Source organism: Elaeis guineensis, chromosome 8 (assembly GCF_000442705.2).
Source record: "Elaeis guineensis isolate ETL-2024a chromosome 8, EG11, whole genome shotgun sequence".
Lineage (NCBI taxonomy): Eukaryota > Viridiplantae > Streptophyta > Magnoliopsida > Arecales > Arecaceae > Elaeis > Elaeis guineensis.
In genome coordinates, this window is record NC_026000.2 from 64,252,492 (window position 1) to 64,266,671 (window position 14,180).

Sequence of the window (14,180 nt, forward strand, 5' to 3'; positions counted from 1 at the left end):
ACGATTCTTAATCATTGATCAACCATCGATCGGATCATGAACTCTAATGTGTGTGACCTCATAGGTCCGAACCTAAGCCGGTAGCACAGAAATAAATTTCTGTACCAATCGAAGTGACCATCTAGCAATGGTACCCGACGATCGGATAGGTCGAATGTGTAGAACAACATCCTTAGAACCCATGCGGATATAGTTTTCATATAATTCATCCCCTTGACCAAAATGATCATAGGACACCCCAGAGTTCAACTGTCAACTCTGATCAGGTTGTCCACATTGTATTTCAAAATATCAAATCCATCTGATGGATTACCCTGGCCAAGGTTTTGCTAAATTGAAATACAGCGACTCATTCTTCTCCAACTCTTGGAGTGGTCAATCCCATCTCGATCACACTCTGACTTCGCAAGTACTTGACTGTGCCCAGAAGCCTTCCATCCTGAATTAGAAATTCAGTTAGTCCAGTACCAAAGCACAGTGAGTTGCTTGCAAGTCACTGAGGCGATCTCAGGTCTAAGGGACACTTATACCTATATCCCATCAGAGACATTCTCGACAGCAGAATGCTCTGGAGTTGGTCACGTTCAATGATGATGTACCCTTACATCTCACCTGTATGCCATACCAGTGTCTCCACACTTCTTGGTTAAGAGGACAACCAACCCATATGGCCTACAGCGACCTATGCTCGATAGAAGCTGTCGTCCTTATTAACAGCCTATCATTTGGTCGTGAATTTTAAGGACTAATCGATAAATCCTCTCTTTATCGAACTTAAATAGTCCTAAGGACTTCATCATAACAACGGAGTTCATTAGAAGATGAAAGCTTATGATAAATATGCCAAATATATTTTATTTATTAACAAATCAATTACAATACTTGGTTGCTCAACCGTCAACAGCTTGACGATTGGCTTTTTGGGACACATTTTCAACAACTCCCACTTGTCCTAAAGCCACTCGGCACAGTATCTAATACCCATCTTCGACTTGTGGTTGTCGAACTCCTTTATGCCAGGGCTTTAGTGAAGGGGTCGGCAGGTTCTCCTTTCCGTCGATCTTCTGAAGGTCGACGTCACCTCGATCCATGATCTCTCAGACCAGGTGGAAGCGGTGCAAGATGTGCTTCGTCCGCTGATGTGCTTTGGGTTCCTTCACCTGAGCTATGGCACCAGTGCTGTCGCAGTAGAGCAGGACGGACCATCGAGGGAGGGTGCTACTCGAGCTCGTTGATGAATTTTCTAGCCACACAGCTTCCTTCGCGGCATCCGATGCTGCGATGTACTCCGCTTCACAAACAGAGTCTGCCACAGTATGCTGCTTGGAACTCTTCCAGCAGATGGCTCCACCATTCAGAGTAAAGATATAACCCGACACGCTCCTGCTGTCATCATGGTCAGATTGAAAGCTGAGTCTGTGAACCCCACAAGTTTCAGATCTGACTCGCCATAAACCAACCATTGGTCCTTAGTATTTCTCAAATACTTAAGGATGGCTTTAACCACTTTCCAGTGATTTTCTCAGGATCAGATTGGTATCTACTCACTACTCCTAGTGAGTATGCCACATCTGGTCTTGTACATGTCATGGCGTACATGATAGATCCCACGGCTGAAGCATATGGGACTCTACTCATACGCTCTCTCTCTTCAGGAGTTGTCGGACAATCCTTCTTAGAGAGAGAAATTCTATGGCCTATCGGTAGATAGCCCTTCTTGGAATTCTCCATGCTGAACCTCTTCAGCACAGTGTCTATGTACATGGACTGGGATAACCCAAGCATCCTTTTAGATCTATCCCTATAGATCTTCATCCCTAGGATGTAGGATGCTTCACCCAAGTCCTTCATGGAGAACTGTGATGACAACCAAACTTTTATTCCCTGTAGTGCGGGATGTCATTTCGATTAAGAGAATGTCATCCACGTACAAGACAAGGAATACCACAACTGGACCATTTGCCCATTTATAGATGCAGGGCTCTTCTCCATTCTTAATGAAGCCATACGTTTTGATCACCTTATCAAAATGCATGTTCCAACTCCGAGAAGCTTGCTTCAATCCATAAATGGATCTCTGAAGCTTGCACACCTTGGACTCATCTGTGGATGTAAACCCCTCAGGTTGTATCATATACACCTCTTCGGTCAGCTCTCCATTCAGGAAAGCTGTCTTTACATCCATCTGCCAGATCTCATAATCCAGATGGGCAGCTATTGCAAGCATTATCCGAATGGATTTGAGCATTGCCACAGGAAAAATATCTCGTCATAGTCAATACCATAACGTTGACGATACCCCTTGGCAACCAGACGGGCTTTATAGGTCTCCACCTTTCCGTCTGCCCCCTCTTCCTTTTGAAGACCCATTTACACCCAATGGGTTTAACCCCTTCAGGTGGGTCAACCAATGTCCATACATCGTTGACCTTCATGGACTCCATTTCGGATTTCATGGCTTCAAGCCATTTCTAAATCAGTCTCTGCATTGCATCCATATAGGTGATCGGATCCTCATTATTCTCATCAAGTTCGATGGGATCACCGTCCGGACCAAGAAATCGTAGTATCTGTCCGGCTGATGCGGTACTCTACCGGATCGCCTTAATGGTGCAGGTACATTGGGCTCCGGATCTGATCTAATCATATCCGACTCAGGTTCAGCTATTGGTGTCGGTCCTTCTACCTGTTGAACTTCATCAAGTTCAACCTTAGAGGCAACGGTTCCTTCACCAAGGAACTCCTTTTCTAAAAAGATTGCCTTAAGGCTGACGAACACCTTTTGTTCATCAGCATGGTAGAAAAAATATCCTTTTGTCTCTTTGGGGTACCCTATGAATGAGCATTTGTCAGACCTAGGTCCAAGTTTGTCTGTGACTAATCGTTTGACATAGGTCGGGCACCCCCAGACCCTAAGGTGTGAAAGTGCTGGCTTACGCCCTATCCATATCTATATGGAGTCTTAATTACAGACTTACTTGGAACCCTATTTAATAGATAACAGGCTGATTCGAGTGCATATCCCCAGAAGGATATCGGCAAGCTGGCAAAACCCATCATGGATCAGACCATGTCTAACAGAGTCCAATTTCTCCTTTCAGACATACCATTATGCTGTGATGTTCTTGGGGGAGTCCATTGGGAGAGAATCCCATTCTCTCCTAGGTATGCGAGAAACTCACCAGGAAAGGATATTCCCTCCTCGGTCAGACCGAAGAGTTTTAATACTCTTTCCAGTTTATTTTTTTACTTCACTTCGAAATCGTTTGAACATTTCAAATGAATCCGACTTATGTTTTCATTAGATAGACATATCCATATCTGGGATATTCATCCGTGAAAGTGATGAAGTAAAATATCCACCTCTACACTTGTGCTCATGGGCCACATAATCGTATGTACTAGGCCCAAGAGCTCAGTAGCTCTCTCACCTTTTTCAGTAAAAGGTGACTTGGTCATTTTACCAAGAAGACAGGACTCACAGGTTGGAAGTGATTCACAATCACTGACTTCGAGGATTCCTTTTGAGTCAACCTGTTTATTCTGTTCTTGTTTATATGACCTAGCCTACAGTGCCATAAGTAGATATCTGACACACTATCTAATCTAGAGTGCTTGCCAGTAGAATAGACTCTTATCGGGCTTGATCTTTCTGGTCTGGCCCTGCACTGATATCCCAGCCTGAACTTGCACCTTCTTCACTTTCTTCTTCTTGTTCTTTCTTCCCTTTCTCAAAGGGTCGAGAACCAGAAGATGATCCTCCCACTTAAGTTCACCGACTCCTTGTGGAGGTTGGTGATCCTTCTCAAAGTTCTGAAGCAACCCCAGTAACCGTGGTAGTTTACTTCAGGCTTTGTCATTGTATAATGAGTGAGGAATGGAAGATAAGATTGGACAGTGAGTTCAGTATTGCATCTTTTCCAAGCTGCTCATGTCAGGGGAAAGCCGAGCTTGCTCAACGCTCCATCAGCTCAATCATGTACAAATACATGATCAGTGATAGAGGCACCATCCCACATTTTGGTGTTGAAGATGGCACAACTAGTCTTGTGTCCTCTCACATCATCGGGTGTGCCAAAGCATCCTCCAACACTTGAAGCATGTCCTTTGGCTGAGCCATCTCAAATCTTGACTGAACTCATCGCTCATGGCAGCCAGCATGATGCAGCACACCGTGGTCTGGTCACTGAAGCCACTTCTGTAAGTATCTCTGACTGTTCCCATGTGCATTGGCAGCTGGCTCCTCAGGTGCAGGATCTTTTCAATATAGGATCCGTTCATGCTCCAGAACTATCTTCAACTTTCGGGTACCAGCTACCGAAGTTGGATCCCACCAACTTATCATTGTCCAATAATGATGGAGCGATAGGAAAGTGGCCATATTTACTCAAAGAAATCATAACCTAATTAGTAATTGATTTATTAAACCTTAAAATTTAGATTTAATCAAAAAGTTTCTTCCACTATTTTATTCGAATTGGTAGCCTCTACCTCCAATTTGAGGAATTACCCTAATTCCTTAATGGGTACTAGAATCCACTTAGACTGCACACAAGCCCAACTTTGGTTGGCTAACCCATGTACATCTAAGGATAGGTTCATAACTAATTATTTCTCTAAATAATTTTTAGTAATTTTAATTTTGCCCCAGAAACCTAATCAGTAGGCTTTAGCCTCCACTGTAAGGATCCGGTTAGGTCCAACTATTAACATGACCATACTTGGTGCATCTAACCAATGAATGATTAAGTCCAACTTTGGTTGGCTTACCTAACCACCATTAGAGAGACACTTCTAAGTCATCATATGATGAGTGATAATTCCATTAGTCAACAAGTACTAGGCCTTTGGGTCTGCAATGATTATTGAGTTAATGGACTCATTATCAAACACCTTAATGGGAGGCTATGACTCAGTTATCTCCATAACTTTATCATTTTAAGGACCTAATAATTTTAGAAGATTTAACTAATTTAGAGAATGAGGTCAGGTGAACCAGCTTATCATGATCCTCCCACTAGCTTCACCAAGTCAGCTTAAGGGAGACCATTAAAAGGACTGGTCTAGGAGCACCTAAATCAGTTATATTGATTTACCTAGCTGACATGGGTCAGCTCGAATAGTCAAGCAATCTGATCACAACATAATTTCACCAAGAGGCCAAGTAAGTTCGATCAGTGGGAGGGTCGGTCCAAAGCTTATCTTAGAGACCATCAGAAATGGCCAGATAAGTGGGCTCCTAATTAAAAACCACCGGTTTGGTTTACTTTAGACACCAACTGATTTAATAAGTTTCAATTAGATCAACCTAACAGTTCGTGCTAGACCACTTAGCCAAAAATCAAGTTCATTTGGTTCTCGTTAAAGATATGGACTTGACCAACTACAACTATTGTAATTGATCTAGAGAATCTTGACCTAATCTAAGACAATAATTGATTAGATTTAGTCAATTCTCTAATTAAATCCATCTTTAATCTAACCTTAGGTCTAACCCAATTAATGGACCTAATTCCCACTAACCTATTAACCCAATGTGTTATGGTTTGTGTCTTACATTCTTCAATTCATAATTCTAGAACCTAATCAAAACAACTTCTTAATTCTCAATTAAGTTTTGGGCTGAGGGTTGGGTTCGGCTTTTTGAAAATAATTTTCATGTTTGTAAAATAATTTTACAACATGGTTCCACCAATCAAGTTGCATGTTTGATTCATAATCAAGATGCAAATGAAATAAACATGAAACTACTTTAGATCTAATCTAAACAGGTTTATGTAATTGAAACAATTTCAACTTTAAACTGCGTAAATTTTTCAAACAAAATATGATGGTTGTTTGCGCAGGTTATATCAACAAAGAGATTTTATTTTAGATTTAAATATCTTTTAAATCTAATAAATCATAAATTTAATCTAAATCACATCTAATAAATTTATGATTAAAGATAGATCTATATGAACTAGGACAACCTTTGCACTATAAGAGGTAAACCTTGCAGGAGGACAACATTGTAGTTCGTGATTGATCTAAAAATTTTAATTTTAGATTTAATAATTAGATTATAAATTAGATCTAACCTAAGAAATAATCTAAGCATGTGTAAATAATCATATAATAAACAACCTAGGCTCTGATACCAATTGAAGGAACCAGATCTAGGATTTCAGGGTTAGATCTTGAAATTTTTTCAAGATCATGCAGCGGAAGACTAAAATAAATCAAAATTTATTTTATAAAATCAAAGAATCTCTAGATCTAAGATCTTATTACATGATTATTACATGGTATTCAAAAATTAAAACATATAGAAAATGAACTACATGTTGAGCATATCAACATGCTTCTATGCTACATCTAATGTATGTAATAAACAATAGATCAGATCTATTACCTTGCAAGTTAGACGTTCTAACCTTATTGATTCGGGTTTGAGGATGATGTTGCAAGCTACACACGCATCCAGTCTCTAGGAGTCATCCACATGAGCCCACGAATCTCGATCAGAAGTCCTGCTCCAGGAAATCAGCACAGTATGCTAGTACTGCATTGATCCTTCTTCGATGGTTGATCAGATGCCTCTTTCTTCTTGATTTAGACTCTTCCAAAGATGAGAAGTAGGAGAAGGAATCTTAGATCTGAGACACTCTCAGAAAACTCAAGATGGAGGAAGGAAAGAGATGAACACAACAACCCTAGAAGAAGACCCTCTTCTTCTTCTCTTTGCTCTCTCTAGGCATCCTATCTTGTGTCTATTATATCTCCATGCTCCAACCTTCTTTCTCTCTAATTTTTGGACATCCCAAGGGTATCTCTTTGGTATATTTTTCACAAAAATTTTATAAAAAATTTATTTTATATAGAGAGATATGATAGAGTTCTTGTCTAGGTCAAATACCTAGTCAAGGTTTATCCAAACATGGCAAGATAAGGGGCGCCCAACTCTTGGGCACCCCCTCCTTCTTTTTATGCATAGACCAATAGCAAAGGGTGCCTATCAAGTGCCATAAAAGTCACAAAAATCTCAAAAAAAATCGGAATAAATTTGATACAAAAAGGAAAGAGTTTTGGATTTCTAAAACTCTATCTCATAGAATTTGAAATCCAAACTTATTCCTACTTTGATTTGATCCACAACCATCTTCCGTGTAAGAAAGAAGAGAGAAAACCTTTTGGGCATGGTGAAGACCTGGGAGAGGATTTTTGTTGCACAAAATAAGAGAGAATTGGTGTGGAATAAGAGAAAGGGCGTGGAGAGCTTATGTGGTGCAAGGTAGAATCCTAGTCTTACTAGGATTCTATCTTATGACTTATTTTAATTTGGTTTCTCAAACCAAATCAAACCAAAATTAGATCAACCTAATTAAAATAGGTCTTAACCTAATTAAGAATCTAATTTAATCAGATTAAATTAGATTTAAATCTATTTTAATTTTTTAATCAAATTAAAAATTAGGTTGACCCAAGTCCTAATTGAACTAGTACTAGTTTTTCCTTGCACTTGGCTTATCCAATAAACCAATTGAACTTGTTCCAATCAAGTCCAAACTAAATATAATTAAATTATATTTAATTAAACTTAATCTTAGTCTATTGACTTAATCAAATTAAGCCAATTAGCAATCGAATTGCTAATCGATCCTCCTGCAATACTTGCACTAGGTTAAATGTCAATCGTATTGTTCGTTTAACCCTAAAATGATTCTTAATCGTTGATCAATCATCCGATTGAATTATGAACTCTAATGTGTGTGACCTCATAGATCCGAACCTAAATCGATAGCATAGGAATAAATTTCTGTACCAATCGAAGTGACCATCTAGCAATGGTACCCGACTGTCGGATAGGTCGAATGTGTAGAACAACATCCTTAGAACCTAAGCGGATATAGTTTTCATATGATTCATTCTCTTGACCAAAATGATCATAGGGTACCTTAGAGTTCAACTGTCAACTTTGATTAGGTTGTCCACATTGTATTTCAAAATATCAAATCCATCTGATGGATTACCCTGACCAAGATTTTGCTAAATTGAAATACAGCGACTCATTCTTTTCCAACTCTTGGAGTGGTCAATCACATCTCGATCACACTCTGATTTTGCAAGTACTTCACTGTGCCTAGAAGCCTTCCATCACTGAATTAGAAATTCAGTTAGTCCAATACCAAAGCACAATGAGTTGTTTGCAAGTTACTGAGGCGATCTCAAGTCTAAGGGATATTTATATCTATATCCCATTAGAGATATTCTCGATAGCAGAATGCTTTGGAGTTGGTCATGTTCAATAATGATGTACCCTTACATCTCACCTGTATATCATACCAGTATCTCCAACCTCCTTGGTTAAGAGAACAACCAACCCATATGGTCTACAGCAACCTATGCTCGATAGAAGCCATCATCTTTATTAACAACCTATCATTTGGTCGTGAACAATTTTAAGGACTAATCAATAAATTCTCTCTTTATCAAACTTAAATAGTCCTAAGAACTTCATCATAACAATGAAGTTCATTAGAAGATGAAAACTTATGATAAAAATATCAAAAATATATTTTATTTATTAATAAATCAATTACAATACTTGGTTGCTCAATCGTCAACAGCTTGACAATTGGCTTTTGGGATATATTTCCTAACAAAGGAGGCAATCTGAATGAAGAAGTTTATCTCAGAATTGGATGTGGTTCCAGAGATTGAACAACTAGTGTTCCTTTATTGTGACAATATTGGGGCAGTTGCTCAAGTCAAAGAATCGAGGTCTCATCATAAATCCAAGTACATCCTAAATTGGTTCCACCTTATTCAAGAGATAGTTGAAAGATGCGATGCGATCATGGAGTGATTTGATACCAAGAACAATATAGTGAATCTGCTCACTAAGACCTTGTTATTGTAGTAGTTTGACCGCCACCTTGATTGCATGGGCATCAAGTATAAAGGCAATTGACTTTAGTATAAGTGAGAGATTGAAAGAATAATATCCTTCAAGCCAATCGCATATGGGATGTGATTGGGTATTTTCTTTAATTCATCTTTCAAACTCATATAATTGATATTATTATTTAATAAAATAGGTATCTTGATTCATTATATACTGCATCTTATTATTATTTTTAAGATTATAATGAACCCCATAGGTCTGGACAATGATTTTAGGACCATGATGAGATCACACCAGTGAGACCTAAATTTTTTTTAGCAATGACCTAAAATATTCTCAATCATTGGTTCATTGAGTCAGAGATCAATGATATCAGTAAGACTGGCATATCTTATGTATGCTCAGTGATGAGGATGGTTGATCTCACAACCACTTGTGTGGTGATATTAATACAAAGATGTGGATGCTCATTAGAGAATAAGTTCAATGAATAGACCTATGAGAGAATATCTGATAGAGTTTTATTTACAAGTTAGCTGATGATTCTCTAGTTGGAGTTATGTAAGTGATCTTTTAACCTGAGATCGCCATGGTACCTTGCATGCATGATCCATATTTTGATTCACTTCCTAACTTCTGATCTTTATGTGGAGTATTCTGGATGTGGTGAAGTATGCATGGAGGTTGTGAGTGATCAATAAAGGATCAGTCACTCCTAATAAGGAGAGCGAACATCCTATGTGATCTCATAGGTTGACGATTCAAAAAGTCTTTGGCCAAAGCAGTATGATGATTAGAATGAGATTTTTAATATATCATCAACTAAATCATCATCTTCTGATCGAGATATATATAGATAAGCAATTGAGTTTGACATGATTCCATACCCATAGCTCATCTGGCATGTTGTTTGACTGAAAGATTAAATTACACGATAACTTACCACTGAAGGATATTTTAATAATTTTTTATCAAAATTTTAAATTTTTTGGATAGTTATGATACATTGTCAGATATTAATCTTGACTTGTGAACTCATCAGAATTAAAAAAAATTAATTTAAAAATTAATTAGAAAGAGTCCTAATTGATTGGGACTCTTGAACAGACCTAATCTGATCGAATTAGGATTGGATCAAGAGTTTGTGTCCACTGCTGGGTAGATTTGAAATCCAATGGCTCACATACTTTAAAATTTGATCTTGATCTAATTTAATTAGAATTTAATATAAATTTTAGAAGTTAATTTGATATACTAGCATATCGTGTTAACCCAAGTTCCTAATTATGTTTAGTTTAAAGCATTTGAGCTAAACTAGATCTGTTGCCTTTGACCTAGTGGGATTTGGTCTGTTTTAATTTGACTCTTATCCAACTTAGAAGTGTTTTAAGTGTGGAAGGAGTCCTCTGCACCCACCAAGTTCCATGCCCAAAAATAAATGCCGCCCACCCTTTATTACATTGAGAAGTAGAAGAGTCCTTCTTCATGAAGACTCTTATCCATCTCCTTGTTTTCCTCCAGATTCTTAATTATTACATGCTGAATTTTCATGAGAGAATTATGGAGCACAGAAGAGGAGGAGTTCTTCTATGTGAAGGCTCTTCTATGCAAAATAAAGACACGGGGAATAAATTCTCCGCATGAAGACTTGGAGCACAAAGAGTTGGTGCCCCTTGGTGCTTCTTCACGTCCCTTCTTATCTTATTTATATGGGGTGTCCCATATAGATAAGGTGCTAGATTTTGGATAAAAATCAGAGCTATTTTTTGTGTGATAAGGGAGAAAAATTCTAAAACAAATCTGAGAAAAAGATAAGAAAAAATTGAGAGAAAAAATTGTAAGAAGGGTGGTGAGAAAAATAGCAAGTGTAGCTACCTTATCCTAAGGTTTGATTTTTTTATATGTTGGAGTACAAAATCAAATCTTAAATTGTGAGATTTTTGAAAAAAGTTTTTTTGGCATGATCTTGTTGGTGAAATCGAAGGTAACTGAGCATTGGTGCGATTGTTCTTCGAGTTCAAAGCCGGCAGTGTTCTTGTGAAGAAAAGGCGACGACAATGCATCGGTTAGGAAAGACCTTGGCCAACTTTTATGTGGATCACCATTGGAGGATTTCTATTTTGGAGCCTTGTAGAGATCACCTACTTACCATACTACTTGTTGGAGAAAGTATAAAATTCTATCTCTTTGCATGCTTGTTATTGTTTTATTCGACATCTACAAGGATATTCTAGGGTTTGAATTTTGGTTCGACAGTTTTAATTGTTAAAGCTTTTGATATATTTATTTTAAAATTTTTAAAATTTACTTTTCACTATACGATCGGAACCCAACAAACATAACGTGAAGGTGAGTGTGTGGGTGTAAGAAAAGAAGGCTCTCTTTTCTTGCCGTGGGGTTGTCTTCAATGCCTCCTTTTCTTTCTTCCCTTCACCTCCACGCCTAAGACCTAATAGAGATCAGATCTAAGAGAGAAAAAGAGAGAGAAGAAGAGAAAAAGAAAGGTTCTTCTTTTCTTCTTGGTGATCTGGTTTAGATCTCGTCGGATCTGCATGAAGGAGTTCGCATAGTGATCATCTTCTTCGAGATCTAGAAGAAGAGATTAAGATCCAAGGCTGAGGAGCGAAATCTGCAAGATGCTAGTACATTGGTGATCTCGATGCTCCGATCAGAGATCTTTGTGTGGATACCAGCAGAGGTCAGGCATGTGTATGGCTACGATCAAAACTCTAGAGATCTGTAGGATCCAAAGGTATGGAGATCTAATCTCCAATTTTATTTTACTGACGATTATTTTCTTCTCAGATTTTAGATCAAGGTAGCATGTTCGTGTCAAGATCTTAAGCATGATTTTCAAATTAGATTAGGTACATGCATTCAATTAAAAATATTTTAATTTATTTATTTTTACTATATAAAATTTTTAAAAAATTTTAAACTACACATACGAAACCATAGTGAATTCTAACAAAAACTTGATTGGACTGGTCCAATCGGATTCAAGCCATGCTTGGGTCTGAGTTTTTCAAAAACTTTCAAGCCTAAGCCCAACCCAAAGTTCGAAAAAAGTTTTGGGCTAGGCTCAAGCTGGGGTATGGCCTGGCCCACTTCCAACCCTATCTCCATATAAATGACCCTCATATACATAACACACCTCTAATTTTGGATCTAATAATGTGCAAAAAAATCTTATGGGATAGGATGATATGAAGGGTTTACTTAGAAATACCCCTAGAGTTGGTATTGAAAATTTAGAAGATTTTCATAAAGGATAAGAAGCACTTGAGATGCTTGGATAGTCTATATTAGTTTACCGATCCTATTCATGTTGAAAAACCTATAAATTATCTAATAATGAGACAACTCGGTATTATAGCCCAGTGAAAGATTATGATCCAGAACTATATCTACATCATAAAAATTTTTTTGAAGATTTTTTTTTTTATGCATTTATTCCTTTGAAATATTTGAATGGATGATCTAGCAAGTCTTTTACTGCACTATTTTAATTATTAAAGGATGCAATGAAAGGTCATGACAAAGACCATCAAAGCATGAAATGTTAAGACACCTAGTAGATATTTTAGCATAGAAAGCATTTAATAATAGGCATCATGATTTTGCTTCTAATGCATGCAGTGTTAGGCTAGGTCTAGTTGGTGATAGCTTGAATCCATTTCAAACTCTTGAGTTTTATCTGTTGGAGTTTTATGATTTCATGCACGCATGATTTTATAAAATAAGTATATAGCAGAATTTAAAAATTTTCAGATTAAATCTAATTTAATCTAAACATGCATAAGATCAAATTTTTAAATCATAAACAAGATCATCATATATGAAATAAGATTCAGATATAAAAATTAAATAAAAAAATAAATTAAAACATACCTCAGCATGGATCAATCTTCACCATGAACTGATGATCATGGATGTCTTTCGAAGGTCCTTTGTAGCCGCACAAGCGTTCGACCTCTACGAATATCCACACAAGACTCTGATCTGATCAGAAATCTTTTGATCTCATTGGAGTGCCAGCTCCCTTGTAGAAATTACATCTTGATGGTTAAAAAACTTTTTTTTCTCCTAAGATACTCTTAGAGAAGAAGAATAACATAGGATGATCTTGATCTCTACACTAGAGATCATGAGAAAAACTTTTTCTTCTCTTTTCTTCTTAAAATCCATGCATTAAATCTCTACAATAGAGATATAAAAATTTTATCCAACTTTGGATAAAGGAAAGAGGAGATAACCATGTCTAAATATGAACAAGAGGGAGGAGACAAGATGTCCTAACAACCAACCCTTGGTTGTTGTAAGAAAGAAGGGATTGAAACAAACTCACCTCATGCCATGGGCCCTTCACCGCCCCTTTCTCCCTTGGTTTTCTCCACGCAAATTCCTCTAACTTTGAACATCAAAACCTGAAGCTAATCTATTCTATTCAACATCCCAAGGTGGGGTATTTATAGGCTAAAGGAATGTCCTAAGTTGAGTAGGAGATAGAGTCCAAAACATCTAGGACTCTTGGAATTTTGGATGCCGCCCATAACTAGGATTACGCCCAACTATTACACATGAATTCAAGGGGATATAAAGCCTTCTTACATGCTAAAAGGGAGTGGAGAATTGGCATCAAAGTGGTTGAGGCGTGGGTCTTTTGAGCACACGAAAACAAGGTGGCGTGGGACTCCTAAGGTGCATGGTTAGGGAAGAGTTTAAGATTCATGGGACTCTGTCATTAGATGCCTGTTTTAAATCAAATAAAATATCAATGAATCTTAATTAAATTAGGACCAGATTAGAATCAAAAAGATGAAAAGTTAAATCTGGTTTGGAGCTCAATCTATTTAGATTATATGTCTCCTAGTTGGAGGAGTCCTAGTCCTATTGGACTCCTTTTTGGTACTTGAGTCAAACTTAATTTTTAATCCTAATCTAATTACGATTTGGTGCACCTATAAAAATAAAAAATTTTAGTCCAATTAAAAATACATGCATCCTAGTCTAATTTAGAATTGAGTCAAATTCAAATCTTAATTCAACTGGAACTAATCATCCAATCCTCTTGGGATTATCCTATAACCAATTGGTGTTGATCAAATCAAATACATAATGAGTAAAATTAAATCTAATCAAATTAAACTTGATACAAGCCCCATTGCTTAATCAAATTGAGCCAATTAGCAATTCTATTGCTAATTAATCCTCCTATAACATACTAACACTTTAGTGAGTTACATAATACAATATTTGCATTAGATCAATTATCAATCAAATTGATAATCAA

At 37.3% G+C, this 14,180-nt stretch overlaps 1 long non-coding RNA gene across 1 annotated transcript; it reads right to left on the minus strand.

Annotated features, from left to right (window-relative positions):
- Window positions 1-8,637: 8,637 nt before the first annotated feature.
- Window positions 8,638-13,310, minus strand: LOC140859641 (uncharacterized). The gene is made up of 3 exons (XR_012143199.1): window positions 13,236-13,310; window positions 12,779-12,929; window positions 8,638-8,917 (listed from the first exon to the last, which is right to left on the minus strand). It is a non-coding gene; the product is annotated as an uncharacterized lncRNA (long non-coding RNA).
- Window positions 13,311-14,180: the final 870 nt, after the last annotated feature.